The sequence below is a fragment of the Corvus cornix genome, chromosome Z (genome assembly GCF_000738735.6).
Source record: "Corvus cornix cornix isolate S_Up_H32 chromosome Z, ASM73873v5, whole genome shotgun sequence".
In the NCBI taxonomy this organism is placed as follows: domain Eukaryota; kingdom Metazoa; phylum Chordata; class Aves; order Passeriformes; family Corvidae; genus Corvus; species Corvus cornix.
Window position 1 is genome coordinate 8,112,406 of NC_046357.1, and position 16,245 is coordinate 8,128,650.

Genomic DNA, 16,245 nt, shown 5'->3' on the forward strand with positions numbered 1-16,245 from the left:
CTCCTTCTAGGTAGCTCAACTCACTCTATGTGGCAATAGAGTGTTCACTACCAATCTGTCGACTGCTTCTGGTCAGACTTCCCCTGACCAGCACAGGAGCAGAAGCAGTGGATCATTTTGATCTGAGGAACTGAAGATTGAGAAAGCAATTGTCTCTTCTCCAAGCCCTTTTAGTTGTCACCACTGTTGATCTTTGTTGACATCTTCCACTTGGCTCCATATTATTCTTCAGCTCACATATGTGTGTTGCTGCTTCTCACAATATTTGTAGGAATTATCTCTTTCTTCCTTAACCAGCCCTTTCAACTACTCCTTGTCTCTCCTGTGTGCTTAAATCAGCTCTTTGACAAAGGAATTATCTTTCGCTGTATATTGTACAGCAAAGTCATCGCAGATCTTCACAAAGCTTTTGGATATTCTTGTGAACTGGCATTGGTAAAAAAAAGGAAAAACACAAGAAAAAAGAGATCAGTAATTTTTTATTAAAAAATTTGCTGTTTATAACTCAAAAGAAAGTTTTTGAGATTTCTTTCCTTTTTAAAAAAATCTTTTCTAAAACTACTGTTTTGTACAAAGAAATTCTTTATCAAAGGTCTGAAAATGAAATCACTGTTTTCATTAGGAGGATTTTTCCAGCGTCTCAGATGACAGATACATCTACTTTTTCTGTTTTCTTTCTTAAAACCAAAAAAAACCTCTCCTCCAAATCAAAAGTCTGTTCACAAGCCATTATTGATTTCTCAGTAAGAAATGTATTGTGATTTTTGAGCCACATATCCACGTGCTGTATTTTTCAGAGGTCATACCTGTTCTGGTGAGCTTCTCCCTTTACGCACAAAAAACCAGAAAAACCAAGAAAATGAGTTCTGAGACTGAAGTCCTTGTTCCATGATAAGCTTTTTGTGGGTAGATGATATTATATGGCAAAACCTAATATTGGAAATAATCTGGTTTTTTTATAGCTTTGTGTAATATCAGGGCATGCTTCCCATGTTTTTTTTTTTCAGTCATTCTTTCTGTAGGCAAGAAAGGAAGGAGTGAATGAAAATCACATTTTTTTACCTCTCCCACACATATTTGCAAAGATATTTTTGGCAAAGAAAAGCAACTTTTCATTCATAAATCTCCTAGTGATAAAAATCACTAATAATTACTTCCAGATAGCCAGGATCTTAATATACCTCTGTAAGAAACAGAAGGAAGAGCACATAAATTAAACTAATTCCCATAATTTGAAGGAATGATTTTTGCTTAGGCTAAGTAGATTTTTTAAAGGATTTTTATGTACAACATAGATAAATATCCAAAGTAAGCCTAGAAAGTGCTTTTAAGTCTCTAATCTTGTACAACAACCACTAAAACAAGCATAAGAGTCTTACACTCTTCTCACTGAAAACTCCCAAAAGCTGTCATTGGTTCAGTGACATCAAGTTTGCAACCTTAATTTGCCACTAGCAGCTAACTTACCTAATATTCCAATGCTGAAATTCTTCAGTTTTTCTCAATGTGTATGTATTTTTTACATAGTTATGTTAAAATAAGACTAAGCTGTATCCTAATCTACATTTAATAAACTGTGTTTTGTTAGGGCCAGATACTGAAACATAGAGAGTATCTAGGAAGTAGGTATACTGTAATGAAGTAATGAACTTCATTCTGTGTTTAGTTGAAGCTATGGTCAAGGAAAGAAGCATGTAAACAATGCTGAAGGAAAATCTGAGTGATCTCTGTTGCTTTTTCCAGAGGTTGTAATACACCACTTATCTCTCCGGACTTGGACTAAGGAAAGAGAGTTGAAGGGTTGCTGATCTAAAATGAGTACTCAAAATTCTCTCTTACTCCTCTTGCCAAAGTCTGTGTATATCTAGTTCCGTAAGTTGTTTCTGTGTTTTGATTTTAAAATTTCCCATGTACTCTAGAGTTTTCTAAGTCTTCCCATAATTGCACTGAACCAAGCAGTTTGGCACATGACATTACGTGCCTTCGCAGATCTGTACTTTTCTCCGTTTTTGTTCCCATGGTGTATGAAGAAGAACGATCATGGCACAGTGCCTGCAGTGAGACCTCTCTCTCACTTATGTTTTTAGGAGGCAAACTCCAGCCTGAAGCTCTTTTTCAGAGACCTGGCTTTGCTCTGACTCTGTGGTCACCACCTTCCCCACATCCTAGAAAGTGAGAACCTTCATCAGAATTGGAGACCAGTACCTAAACTGACTTCAGTTTTTCATGGGAAGATCTAACACCTTTCAGCTCAGTTCATACAGCTTGGCTTGGTGCACACTGAGAGTAGTGAAGGCTTCCCATACCATCTATAGGTGTTCTTCAAAGCATACTTCACATCTAGAGAAAAGCAAATGTCATATTTTTGAGTGCTCTCATACTAGATTTCATTTATATACAACAGCCACAGAAAGACTTAATCTCTGAGTGTTCATTTATTACTATGCATAGTTATTATTACACGTAATGGCAAAGTAACACATTGTAAATTGTTTGTCCTAAGCACCTAACAAATATATTGTAGAAAAAGAAATGCTGCTTTCCAAATTATAGTCTTAGAACAGGAAAGATTTCTAAACAACATAATACAATTCAACAAGAAATGGGATTTCTGCAAGAAAGGAGGCCTAAAAAAATCTTTCATAATGAATATAAATTTTACCACTCCTTTGCCAAAGCCAAGAAAAATTAAGGTGATGATAGATTTTGTACCTTTTCTAAATTTCATAGGGATATGCTGATATTCCAGACACAGTATGACTATATTATTTGAATATGATGAAATTTAAATTAAATGTGTAGAGAAAGAGAAAATCCAACACAGAATTGTACACTGTTTGCATATCTCTCTGAAGGACCTTTTCGGAGAAAATGAAACCAATAAGCAAAATTGAATCTTTTAGAAGACATTGTACCTTCCATCAAACTGCAGCATCCTTTAAGGTTATTGGCTATTCTGACGCCATTAGAAAAGTGATGCAAAATATCAGTGCATTTAATTCTGTGAGAGGTTTCAGTTATTTATCTACAGAAGTAAAACTTGTCATAGCCTCATTTGTACGCCATTGGAAAGTTTATGTAGTTGTTTATGCACAGAATTATTCATAACATCTCCATCTTCTGGCATTGACCAGGATGCTGTATAAATCGTGGAATGTAAAATAACATTTGAAAAGTGCCATGTCATTGAGACAAGACTCACACTTTTGTTACTTACACAAAGAGCTTTTTGAACTAGACTTGTACTTCATTCATTACATGAGTCAGAAGCTAAACTTAGTATAACTAACACCTATACAGCCACTCTTTTATGTTAACCTGTTTGTTTAACCTCACAAGTTTTATAACTTGTGTTATACTGTTCGAACAACTTTTAAGTATTCAAGGTCCAAACTATAGGCCAGAATACACTGTGCCTGCATCTTTTGAACAACTTGTAAAAAGCATTATTGTTAAGACACATCTTTTTCAGAAATTTCTCATTCACTTGAACAGACTACTGAAAAAAGCACATTGTGTGCAAGAACTATGTTTTTTGTTGGTTGTTTTTTCTTTTCATGACTGGAGTGCATGAAATGCCTGATATAGTGGGGAGTGATTTTGAAGTGGAGGACCTAGTGCTGTGCCACTACTTGCACTTGGAGACCAGCTGTGCCAGTTGCTGTATTGGAAAAAATGCCTGCTGTGAATCTAGTCTGCATGTGTTGCTTAATTTCCTGAATTATCATATTCCCCTAATCAGTTTCTGAGTTAAGGACCAAAATTGAGGATCCAGGTGAGCAGCAAGGATTTAATGTCTAGAATGAAATAGTCTATTTTGGCTTCTTCTTCTTTTTTCTTTTTTTTTTTCTTTTTGCAATCTAAGGGTACATTTCTTCCATGTATCTTGTCTTAGCCACTGAACATTTCTTTTGATTCCACTTCATTTAATTGACCTAAATGATATTTCACAAACGCAAGAAACTTAAGCAGTATTATAAGAATCAGATGAGGGCATATCTACCATGGAATCCACAAAATAAATAAATTTATCAGACCTAGTAAGTGGAGACAGTAGAATATGAACCAAATATTTGCTACCTTTCTGAGTATACATATTTTCATTGAACTGGGCAAAACTGTGATGAATATTTCAATATATGTAACAGCTTACATACAGATGCTTTGAAAAGTACAGCTCGATTTGGCACTATTAAATAAGGTTCACAAATGTCTTGACTACAGGATCAAGGTTGGACCTGTAAAGTTTTCCTTGTTTTATATACTCTATAAGACATAAAAAAGATTTATATTGTAAGATTTTCACAAAATCACACAAATCTTTCCTTGTCTATTTGATTCCATTTGCTGGAAAAACAGCAAGAGGGAGGGATTCCAATACCAGAATAAGGTGTTGCTTGTGCTTGAGGAAGACATATAAGAAAATAATTTTATGAAAAAATGATACTGTGACCTGATGTCTGTGAATGAAATCCTCGTTGTTTATTGGCTATGGACATCTCATAAGACATAATGCAAGTTCACAATTCAAAGAAGGAATAACGCCATTAAATGGCTTTTGGATGATTGTATCTTTTTAATGATAGATGAATTGTAAATTTGGATGGGCATGAATGCTTGACAATTTAATTGCTCCAGTTTGGATAGTAGCATATGATAAGCTGATACTACTTTCTGGCTGTACAAATGTTTTAAAAGTACTTCTGCTGATATGGTGTAGTAACATACTGAAAATAATTTGAATGGTCTCTGATGTTATCTCAAATCTTCTTTCAGAGGAAATCCTGCTGTTAAAAGAAAGCTCTTATTTAAAGGGTAACATCTGCTGCCTGTCAGCATTAAGTGACTACTTAAATGCTTATTTGTGGTTGCTAGAGCAGGCTTAACTATGAGTTTGAGGTACAACACATGTACACTTTGTCTACTGCATATTTTTTCCATGTCCTGGCTTTCTCTGGTGTTAGATTGCTTCAGGTCTGATTTAACCAGCCAGTGTGGATGTACGGTGATAAGGTCTGTGAAGTCTTGTCCTCCTGCAGTTTTTCCTGTGCACAGAAATAAGGATGAAGGGGGTGGAGTACCTTACAAAACAAAACCATTTCATGAGTGCTGAAGAAGACAAATCATCAGCATCTTAGGCTGCACTTGTGTTCATCTTCTGTTTTCAGTGTTCTGTGAAGGAAAAAGACAGGGCTGAGGTGGTAACACTTTTACAGGCTCTGCAGTGGAGTGGTAAATATTATCAAGAGAGGGGCAGTCATGTTCTCTCTGTTCCCGCTGATAAGTCTGTTTCTGCAGTAATGCCAATGATGACTTTCCCTCTTTACTTTTAAGTGGTATCAGAAACACCAAGCTTCTAAAAACTGGAAATCATGCCTTGAAAGACAGGCTTATTTAGTTACTATCATTTGGGCTTGTTTTTATTTATATTTATATAGACCAAAAAAAAATAATTCCATACAGCAGGGCTAAAACCAGAATTCTTAAAAAACCCCCAGCAAAACAAGATGTTGAGAGATCCTCATCTCCTCATGAAATACAATTTTCATGTTATATTTGAAAATTGACCATTCCAAATTTTTATATATATATATATATATATATATATATATATATACCATAAGGATAATTTTGGCCTCTATATTTGGGAATTTTAATTTCTATACAAAAAAATTCTCTGGCTATGATATTTTGTATTCACAAGAACGGAGGAGCAAACAGTCAAATTTCCCAGGTAAATAACTTCGTCAAACACACTCTGTCTTTGTTGGCAAGAGCATACCGAGTATGATGAGAGAAGTGATTCTTCACCTTGATTTGGTACATCTTTTAAGTGCTGTCCAGATTTGGGTTCCCCAGCACAAGGGCATTGATACAGTGGAGTGAGTCCAGAGGAGAGACACCAGAATAACTGAGGAACTGGACTATAGGGCATATAAAGAGAGCTTAAAATGTCTGGGTTTTACATAATCACAGAATGGGTAGTGCTGGAAGGGACAACTGGAGGTTATCCAGTCTCACTGCTCTAGGGGAGTCCCCTCCCTAAAGAACCTTACTCAGGATTGTGTTCAAATTACTTTTGAATGTCTCCAGGGTTGGAGACTCCACAACCTCTCTGAGATACCTGTTTCAGTGCTTGTCACCCTAAAAGTTAAGAAGTGTCTCCTGATGTTCAGAGGGAACCTCTGTGTTTCAGTTTATGCCCAGTGCCCCCTGTCTGATCGTGGCACAACACTGAAAAGAGCCTGGCTCCTTCTTTGCACTCCTTCTTTGAATACTTATACACAACAGTAAGATTTCCCTGGGGCTCTTGTTCCTTCAGGCTGAACAGTCCTAGGTCTCTCAATGTTTCCTCCTGTAGGAGGTGCTCTAGTTCTTTAATCATCTTTGTGGTCCTTTGGTGGACTCTTTCCAGTAGCTCTATCTCTCTCTTGTACTAAGGAGATCAGAAGAGGACACAGTGCTCCCAGATGTGGCCTCTCCAACATTGAATAGGGAAAAAAGATCACCTTCCTCAATCTGCTGGCAATACTCTGCTTAATGCAGCCCATGATACCACTGTTCTTCTTTAGAGCAAAGGCACATTGCTCTCTCATGTTCATCTTGGTGTCTATCAGGAATCCCAGGTCATTTTCTGCCCACCTGCTTTCCAGCTGGGTTGCCCCCAGCATACACTGCTGACTGGGTTTGTTCCTCTCTTGGTGCAGGACTTTGCACTTCTTCTCATTAAATCATATTAGGTTTCTGGCAGCCCATTTCTCCCCCTGCAAAGGTCCCTCTGTTTGGAAGCACAAACCTCTGGAGCATCAGGCTTTCCAGGTTGTGTCATCTGTAAACTTACTGAAGATATACTTTGTTCCATCATCCAGATCATTAATGAAGATATTACACAAGACTGAACCAGTACTGAATCCTGGGGTACACCAATAGTTATTGACCTCCAGCTAGACATTGAGACACTGATCACCAGTCTCTGGGCCCAGACATTCAATCAGTTTTCAATCTACCTCCCTGTTGGCTTAACTAGCCTGTACATCAACAGCTTGTCTACGAGGATCTTATGTGAGACAGTGTCAAATGCCATTTTGGTAATCCATTTTGGATACTTTTCTGTTTCCACAAAGACAGTCACTTTATGATAGAAGTTTGTCAAATTGGTCAAGTATGACATCCCATTGGTAAAGCCATGCTGACTACTCTTGAAAATTTTCTGGTTCTTAGTGTTCCTGCAAATAGTTTCCAGGGTTTTAGAGGAACTTCTGCTTCTAGGATTTGTTCAAAAAGACTAGTTTAAGAAATTAATCTATTGCTGTTTCTAACTGGGTATTGTTACTCTTATTGCTGGACTCTTATAACCTTGACAGGTCACTTCCAATCTAATTGCACAGAGGTGGCTAGCAGGACCAGACTAGGAGTATTGCCATGCACCCTCATTCAGGGACATTGCATTATCTTATGATAAGTGAATCTATGCATTTCAGATTGTAGTCAGAATACACACGTCCTTTTTGTAATGTTGTAGGGCAGTGGGTCTGGAGGGTCTTCCCCCTTTTGGACATGGTGTAGACCTCCACTAAATAAGCAGATGTTATACCTATTTCCCTGTCCAGTGGACAACTGGAAGATGACTTCAATGTAGGTGATGTCTTACTCCTTTCTTTGATGCTCTAGCTTGTGTTCTCCTTTACATTTAAAACAGTTTCTTATATTTTTCACTTTTTTTTTCACTTCCCTTTTATAAAGATCAAAACAGCTCCTGTGGACCTACCATAAACTTCAACATAATTGCAATCTTTTTCCATGCAGTATGGTGAGCAATGCCACATATCTCCGCTTAACAGTAACTGTGTTCAAAATACCAAAGTCTCGTAAAGAAAGAGCATGATATTCTGCCCCAGCTTAAATACTGCCACGGATTCTTAAGTAACACAACCCCCACACCACACATATTGTGGTTCACAGCACAGCCTAAGTTCCAATGTCATCTGCAATTACCTGTGTCTTTGTTATGCATCGCATTTTGATCATATATGCCTAGCTTCCCTCCCTCTGTCCTGTGTGGGACTTGGTTCAAGAATATAACACAAGATTCTTATTTTCCATACTTTGTAATTTGAGGCAACTCTTGAGGAAACTAGGACAGCACTACTGAAATACACATCCACTCATGAGCATATAGTCAGTGTGAGAAATAAACCTCCGTAGAATAATTCTTTGGGCTCTGCTCAATGTCCTTTCCACTCAGCCACGCATAGTATAGAAGCCCTTGCGTAGCACGAGTGATTAACCCAGATGAAATGATCTACTTATAATCAATTTCATTTGATCTCTGCCAATGGCACACATACATTCTTCTTTTTAAAAAGAAATTTGCTATCTTAATTTGCCAAAATCTATTTTAAATGAAGGAATAAAAGAGATTACATGGCAACTGTTTCCATATTTGCTAATTTAAATAACTTCTAATGATTTTGAACACATTTCTATTTTATGCTGTTTTAGTATGAGGTAGAACACAGCAGATTACTGTGATAATCAATGTTATTTTGTTGTATTATAGCTGAATACAACATCAAATCACAAATTTAACATTTGCTTAGTTTTCTAATATAGATCTCAAGAGTAGAATTCCACTCTGCAAAACAATTTAAGTGTTAATATTGTGTTGGGCTAAAACTGGCCTGAGTATTAATCCACTGAAAGATGGATTTAACCTGCTTTGGTAACTCTTCTATGGCCTGTCAATATGATAAAATATGATTAGGTAATATTTCAAAGCTTTTAATCAGAAAAAAGAGTGGGGGTTTTTGTGCAATTTATAATAATTTCAAGGCCTAAGATAGAAATAGAAACCTGCTTAGTGCTTCATATTTGCATTGAAATCGGCTTACTTTTTTTCTGTGTTTGCCATGAATACCCTTGACATCTTGGTTTAATTATGAGAGATGTTTTTGTTTAAATCATTGTGTTAGCTTCTTAGCCCAACTTGTCCTGTACTGTCTCCTTTACCTACATGATCTAGAAATGAAGTCAAAATGCCAAGGTGCAAAATCTTGACAATTTCCATAGCAACAGAGATATGATTTAGTGAACACAGGACTTTGCTTTCTAGAGAAAATTAGGTAAATGAGAGAAAAACCCCCACCTGTTCTCATTCAAATAGTGTTTTATTTCATTTTAAGGTATATAGTTTGATATGAGACTTTAAGTTACATCACTGCAGTATGAGATGTTGTTGGACATAGCAAAACAACTTGCTTCTGCATCGCACAAAGAGAAATTTTCCCTGGGAAACTATCATGCTGAAGAAAAAAGGGTCAGTGATTTTGCAGCTGATGTTTCTTTGTGAGTCTTCACGGAATTTCTGCCTCTGCAAGAAGATATGGAGGGTATGGTGGAAAATGTGTGCTCTCCAGGGTGACATCTAAAACTGTGGTTTTATAAATATAGGAAAGATATGCTTTTCAAAAGGATCCTTATTGTGCCTAGCCTTTTGATAACTCATATAACCTGTGCCGCAGTAAATCTTTCCTGTAAGCCTAATTCTGCAAAATGTGGTAACTGAAGCTAAAATATGTTAAACATCATACACTAGAGTTTTCCCAATATTTTGCAGCTGAGGAAAACACATGGGCCCCACAGTTCAATAAAGTAAAAGTATTATTGACCAATAGGATGGGAAGTGAATTCCAAATACGAGGCTATTTCCAGCTAATTAAAGGTCCCATGGCACTATATGCAAGAGTAGGAACATCTGCTACTGTGTGCTAGTCAAATTACAGGTTCAGTAATTACTTTCTGCCTAATTGAGCTCCTGATTAATTTTAGCTGGGTTTAAGTATTTGTCATGCCTTTCTGTATTTTGTTGCTGCTGTCAGTGTGGTGGAGTGAACCACTGGTGAGAGAAAGTTTTGTCTGCTTTGGCTTGTGCTATATATGATGAATGTGAACAATAGCTCAAGTCAGCACATGGGCACTATGAAAGTCAATTTGTGTTGGATTTGTAAGCAGTAGACAAAGCACAGCTTTAAACACTTCATTTGATTGAGATCTGTGAACCACGTAAGGCCATCAACACTTTTCCTGGAGAAAAATGAGTACTCTATTGAATAAAACTCTTGTGCCCTACCAATCCCCCTCAATTTACAAAGGACCTATTTATACTAATTATTTAAAATGTTATGAGGTATAGATTCAAGTGTTCTATTTGCTTTAAAAAGCATCATAAAAGTATATTCCATATGACTACATGTCATAGGGAATACATGGAATATGTATGTTCTCATAATGAATTTAAAATTCAGTTTACAGGATGGAGTAATCCAAATTTCGGATGGGAAAATTATGGGGATATTTACTAGACTTTCTGCCAAAACTCAGAAATAATTCAGGTTCATATTAACATTTTGTTTTCCAGTCGCTTAGTTGTACTTCAGTTGCATCTGTGGACATAGAGAATTGTGAAAAGGATGTGAATTTTACAATAGATACCAGTATGCACATATATTTATACACGAATATGAATAATTTTTAGAAGGAAAAAAGTGAAGCATATATATGGTGTAGTAATCATATGGGATTATGTGAGAAAAGTGGCAGACTGACAGAATGCAAGTCATTTGGTGTGATTGCTGTACTCTTGATATTATCTTTAAGGGGACTTCTGTTTCACTAAACTAAGTGAGAATCAGATTTCACCAACTGTGCCTGACAATAGATTGTGGCTAAGTCTGACAAGGCCCCTGGGAAAGAGTGCTGCCCTCTGTCACCATATGGCCTGGAAAGGGTTTCATACCTGTTACGATATCCTGCGGAGAGGGATCATTGCTAAATCTATGCAGGCTCATTCCTAATCCCATGAAGCTAATGATCTGTGAAGGATACCTTAAAGATGCTTTCTGTGAATAAGCATATTATTCAGACTGTCAGATGAAGGTTTTTTCTCTTGTATTAGTTTTCATTGCACAATGATTACACTCCTCCACTGAGAATACATTATCAAAAACATTGAAAGAATTGTTTAATCTCTCTTGCTATTCATGAATATCAGCTGAATATAAATTTAAAAAACTTACTGGTATTTTAGGGCAAGATACTTATCACCCAATAGATATGCTATTCCCTAAATTGAAATAATTCCCATGATAAAAAGATATTTTTCTTGTTTCTAACAAACACTTTCAAATTTGCACGTAGTACAGAATGATGTTAAGATCCATTTTTCAGCCAGAATTTTTCTCCTCATGGCATGTGCATTTTGATCTCTCTTGAAGGTCCAAATAACCTTCTTAAGTCCCATATCATTGTGAAGTGTTGAACTTCATGTAAATATCAGTTTTCGATATATTTTCTCCCCTATAACTTTATTATAGGAAAAAATTTACAAGTCACTATTCTGCTTATACATCAGTACAAAATAGTACTGTCCTCCCCCCTCGCCCCCCACCCCTCTATCTAGAATATTTTATGGCTAGCTAATTCGTTATTCAATAAAGGATTAGATTAATGCATATCTTGTTTTATTTGTAGACAACATCATTAAAAGAAAACAAAAAAAAGGATAAAAAAAGCTTCAGATGTGAATTTATGAGGAATCCAGAGAGACGTCAAATTTCTCTCTCACACCCATTAGCCTGATGTAGTACCTCTGTCCCTGCCCAGGGAATACGTCCACATGGATATCCCACACCCATATTCCCCTTCCCCATTCCCCTCTTTATGTACGAAGAACCTGAAATATCTGATAATCTCCTCCTAAAAATAAGCATTTGTAAAAAAGGATTTATGAACCTGACAATGAAGCTTGAAATGAAGAAAATCCCAATTATTATCTTACAAGACACAGTGAGAATTTACCTTCTCTTTCTTCTTGCCTAATGGGCACATTTTAATGTTAGATGTTTGTGCTATACAAAGATGCTCAAAGAAAGATTATTTTCTATAAAGAAGCTGCCATTAGCAGAAACAGGAATTTATTAAATAGTTCGTAATTCTTGTTGTGGCTATTTTAATTCGCTGAAATCTGTCTTGAGACACTGTCTGGGAGGAAGGATATTTTAATATCAGATCATGGCACTGGAACTGGAAGAAGGAACAATTCTATATACTTCTAACACTTGGGAAGAAATATGCTTTGGAGAGTAATAGGATTGCAATGGCCTTGATTAGAAAAATTTACCTTGTTTTTTAAAACTGCAAAAGTTAATATAGGGTATCACGACTAAGTGAAGAGGCTGAGTCTTGAGTAGAAAAAGTAATTTGGAGAAGTACTGATTACAGTGGTCACAGGCCAAGAAATATTTTGTTGAATATCAAATCAATTTAACAAACAAAAAATCTAATTATTAAGTGCCCTTTTTTGACACTTCTGTGACAGAGATGTGCTCTCGTATGCTCTTTATGGCAACCCAGGAACTGGAGTTCTTGGGGATAGTGTAACTGAAGAACCTCAATTTAAGTGAACGAGTAAATTAAATTCCTCAAATTACCTTGCCCTTCAAACAATGCTCCACGTTTGTGGCTCTTCCCCTGATTTTCACTTTAGGGTATCTGGGAGGGTGTCAGAAGGAACAGAAGACATAAAAGCCTGGTGATCTGTTTAAATCAAGTTCCAGAGGATGAGATTTGATGGGAGACAGGAAGTCTTCCATGGACAAGTCTTTAGAGCAGTTCCTTCATGTTTAAATTCCTGGCTCACCTGACTTATGTTGCTTCCTGTGGCTCACCAGGAGATGCATTTTTTCTCTCCCTAGCTCATTGAAAGCACTAAAATTGTTGTGGATATAAAAACTATTCTGACCTGAAACAAAATAAATGTAATAGCCTCTGAAATGCTTATTCAATAAAAGATTACCCAGGACAGAAAAAGCCCTTTCAGGAGTCTATAATTCTTTTATTATTGATCATAAAAAGCCTTTGGTTCATATCAAATGAAGCAGATGATCAGAATTCCAGCATAAAATTGTTCTCTCACCTATGTGTAAATTGCTCCATTTCCCAGTCCTTGAATGTGTCCAACTAAACGGTACCATATGCAGGAAGCTGTGGACTCTGTTTCTTTGCTCAGTCACCTGTGCAGTGGCTGGATCTCCCTGGCTGTCAAAGCCAAGTTTGCCCAGCAACGTTTGCTGTGTGCAGCTATCATATATTATGTGAGCCTCTTCAGAGAAAGTCCTTCTGTGCTGTGAATCAGGGTGCGTTCAAGCAGGAGATAGAAGGTTATGGGATGAAAAAGATAGCAAATATTCTTTAGTCCTATCCAGCTGGCAAAGTCAAAGGGCACTCAGCACCCTTGGAATGGTCACTTTTAAAGAGTAACACAAAAGATGTCCCAGTCCTCTCCCTGCCACTCCTGATAGTACTCTGGTGAAAGCTTCAGACATAAAAAATTTCCTCAAGACATGCAGGGAGGAATAAAACACTTAACCAAGCAGACAAAAAACCCCCAAAAAACCCAGAACAGTATGAGAAAAAGAATATGAATGATTAAAGTGAGACATTTCTGATCTTGATTTTTGCTTGCTTATACATTTCTTTAGAGTTTGAAAGAAAAAGATGAACAGCCCTGGAGGTGTTTCTAGAAGCCAACAAAAATGTGTTCATACAATCCCACGCCGTCATGTTTATAATGCCTCACCTGGGTTTGAATGAACTTATGAGAAGTCCTAGTCTGGTTTCAGTGGGACAAGACAAAATTTGCTTAACATCCTGCCTCCAGAGATTAAATGTCATCCAAAATCTGAACGCAAAGAAGAAGCAAGAAAAGAGCATAATGAATTCAAAGAGCAGTTTCCTTCTCTGAAATTGCGGGTGACTTAGGACAATGACCATGTAAAAAAAGAGATTCTATAAAATAAAGAATGGAAAAATTACTTTCAGAGCCAGGAGACTCCCTTCTCAAGGGGACGGAAGGCCCAATATGCTGACTGGATCCACTTGGGGAATTGTGCTGACTCCCTGGGGTCTGGGTTAAAGATCTGAAGAGGAAGGTTCCTACCCTTGTTCAGCCCTCAGATTATTATTCATTACTTATTTATAGGGTAGGCAGAGATTAAGTTGTAACAAGAAATCCAAGGGCAATCAAGAGAAACTTCAGGGACTTGGTACAACTGGTTAAAGGAGAACAGTGTTCTCCTTCCAGTCACGGGGAATGATTAGGGTAGAAACACAGACCCAGCAAATCAGTACTTGCCTCTGAGCCTGGTGTTGCAGAATTTTGGGTTCTTTGATCATGAGTCAGTTTACTTGACACCAATCCTGCTGGCAACAGACAGGGTACACCTGTTTCAAAGAGGAAAAGGGATTTTTGAGCAGGGTTCATTGATTTGAAGGTGGGGATCAAACCAGGCTCACTAAGATAAGCCTGGAGGTATTTAAAAGATGTGTAGATGTGGCACTGCAAGTCATAGTTTAGTGGTGGACTTGGCAGTGCTGAGTTATCTGTTAGACTTGATCTTGGAGCTCTTTTCCAAAGAAATGGTTCTATGATACTATGACTCTATGATTCTATGATTCTATGATCCTTCTATATATCCACAATACAAACTGGAAAGTAATATCTTTACATATGATTTGTTCATGCTTATGTCTGTGTGGATACATGAGCAAAGATTGCAAAAGTATATAGACATTCATGTATATGTTCAAAATACCTTCCAAATATTCTCTGTCCTAATTTGTAAGACTATCTCCACACTAAACACAATCTTTAGTACTGCTTATATTCCTAGCAACTGAATTCACTTGGCTAATTTTACACAAATTACATTTTTCAGTGGAAGCTGAACCTTTTAATATTTACAAGGCTCCATTGGGAAAAGCCAATTGCCAGTTTTGGTTCTGAAATATTATTTTAGTATTTAGACTGGATTTTCAAAGCCTGTTTTTAAGACCTAAAAATGTGGGCTTCTTTAGATTTTGAGAATACTCTGACTAGGTAACTCTCTATGGGGTTTAAAATAAAACAGGAATAGAACCAACTCATGGGTTCATACCACCAAAAGGAATGCAGCAAACAGAGGAATATGAACAAAGAAATGTTCACAAAGTTAAAGCCACTACAAAACAGCTACAAAGGGCAGAAGAAAAAGATTGAAAGGCTTTGTTTTTTGTTACCAAGAAATGTAATTTTTTGGTTTCTGTGCTAAAGAAATCTTTCTCACAACTTTTTTACTAACTTTTAAGAAAATGAGTGTGTATATCACAGGAAAAATGGGCTCAGAATATTTAAGTAACTGATAACCTCCCACATCATTTGACTGATTCACCAAGACCTGCACAGAATTTCAAGTCTGATTTTGGTTAAGAAATAAAACTGGGTTTCCTGTAGTTATCCAATTATCATAAACTGCAAACTTTTAAATTATCCTCAGTAGTTTTGCAAGTGTATTAGACCTTTCATGAATAATTTTCTTCATTGAAGTATTTGCCGTAAAGTTGAGCTTAAGTCTTCCAAAAGCATGGGAGGATAACTTACAAGTGACTTTCATTTGCAATGTACGCAATGCCATACACAGGAATTTACCTTTATCTACTATATAAGTCTGAATGTTCTGGATTTCCATTCATAAATGAGGAGATTTTACAAAGATTGTGCTTTTGTGCATGAAATTATGGATTGCTGTTGCTGAGTTTTGGATTCTGTTTTTCTTGTTCTCTAAAGAATATTTTTTGTGATTTTCCTCCCTTGTTTTTTTTCCACTCTCTTTCATTTCTGAAGATGCACTGCCTATAGAATAATATGTCAGTGTTTTAGGCCTTTTTCTATTAACTTCCTTGAGAATTTCTAAAAATTGTAGACTTTCTTTAAATTTATTTTTTGCCTACAATATTTCTTATCTACTCAAAAGCCTTTCAGAGATTCAACTGAAAAAATAATTCCTTCTCATGTTAGTGTAGAGCTTCACAAGTAACAACTAACCATTTATTCAGTCTGCTCTGTTTACACCATTCCAAAAATACTGAGAAATATATTTCAATTTTTTAAAAGACATTTATTTACAAATGTTGCCAAAAATGGTTTCTGGGCAGTGATACAGGTGCAAACTTATGCACATGTAGTCCAAGGGAAAAACTTGCAGAGCTCATAGGAAAAATATGCTTTTTGTTGGAAGCTGGCTGACAGGTCAACCCCTGTGTCACTGTGAAGTGGTCTCATGCTGTGCTGCTACTGTTTGGATAGAATTTTATTTTGGCATTTTTGGTAGATGCAGTCTGTTGACCACTAAATATTTTTGTCTGTCCAGG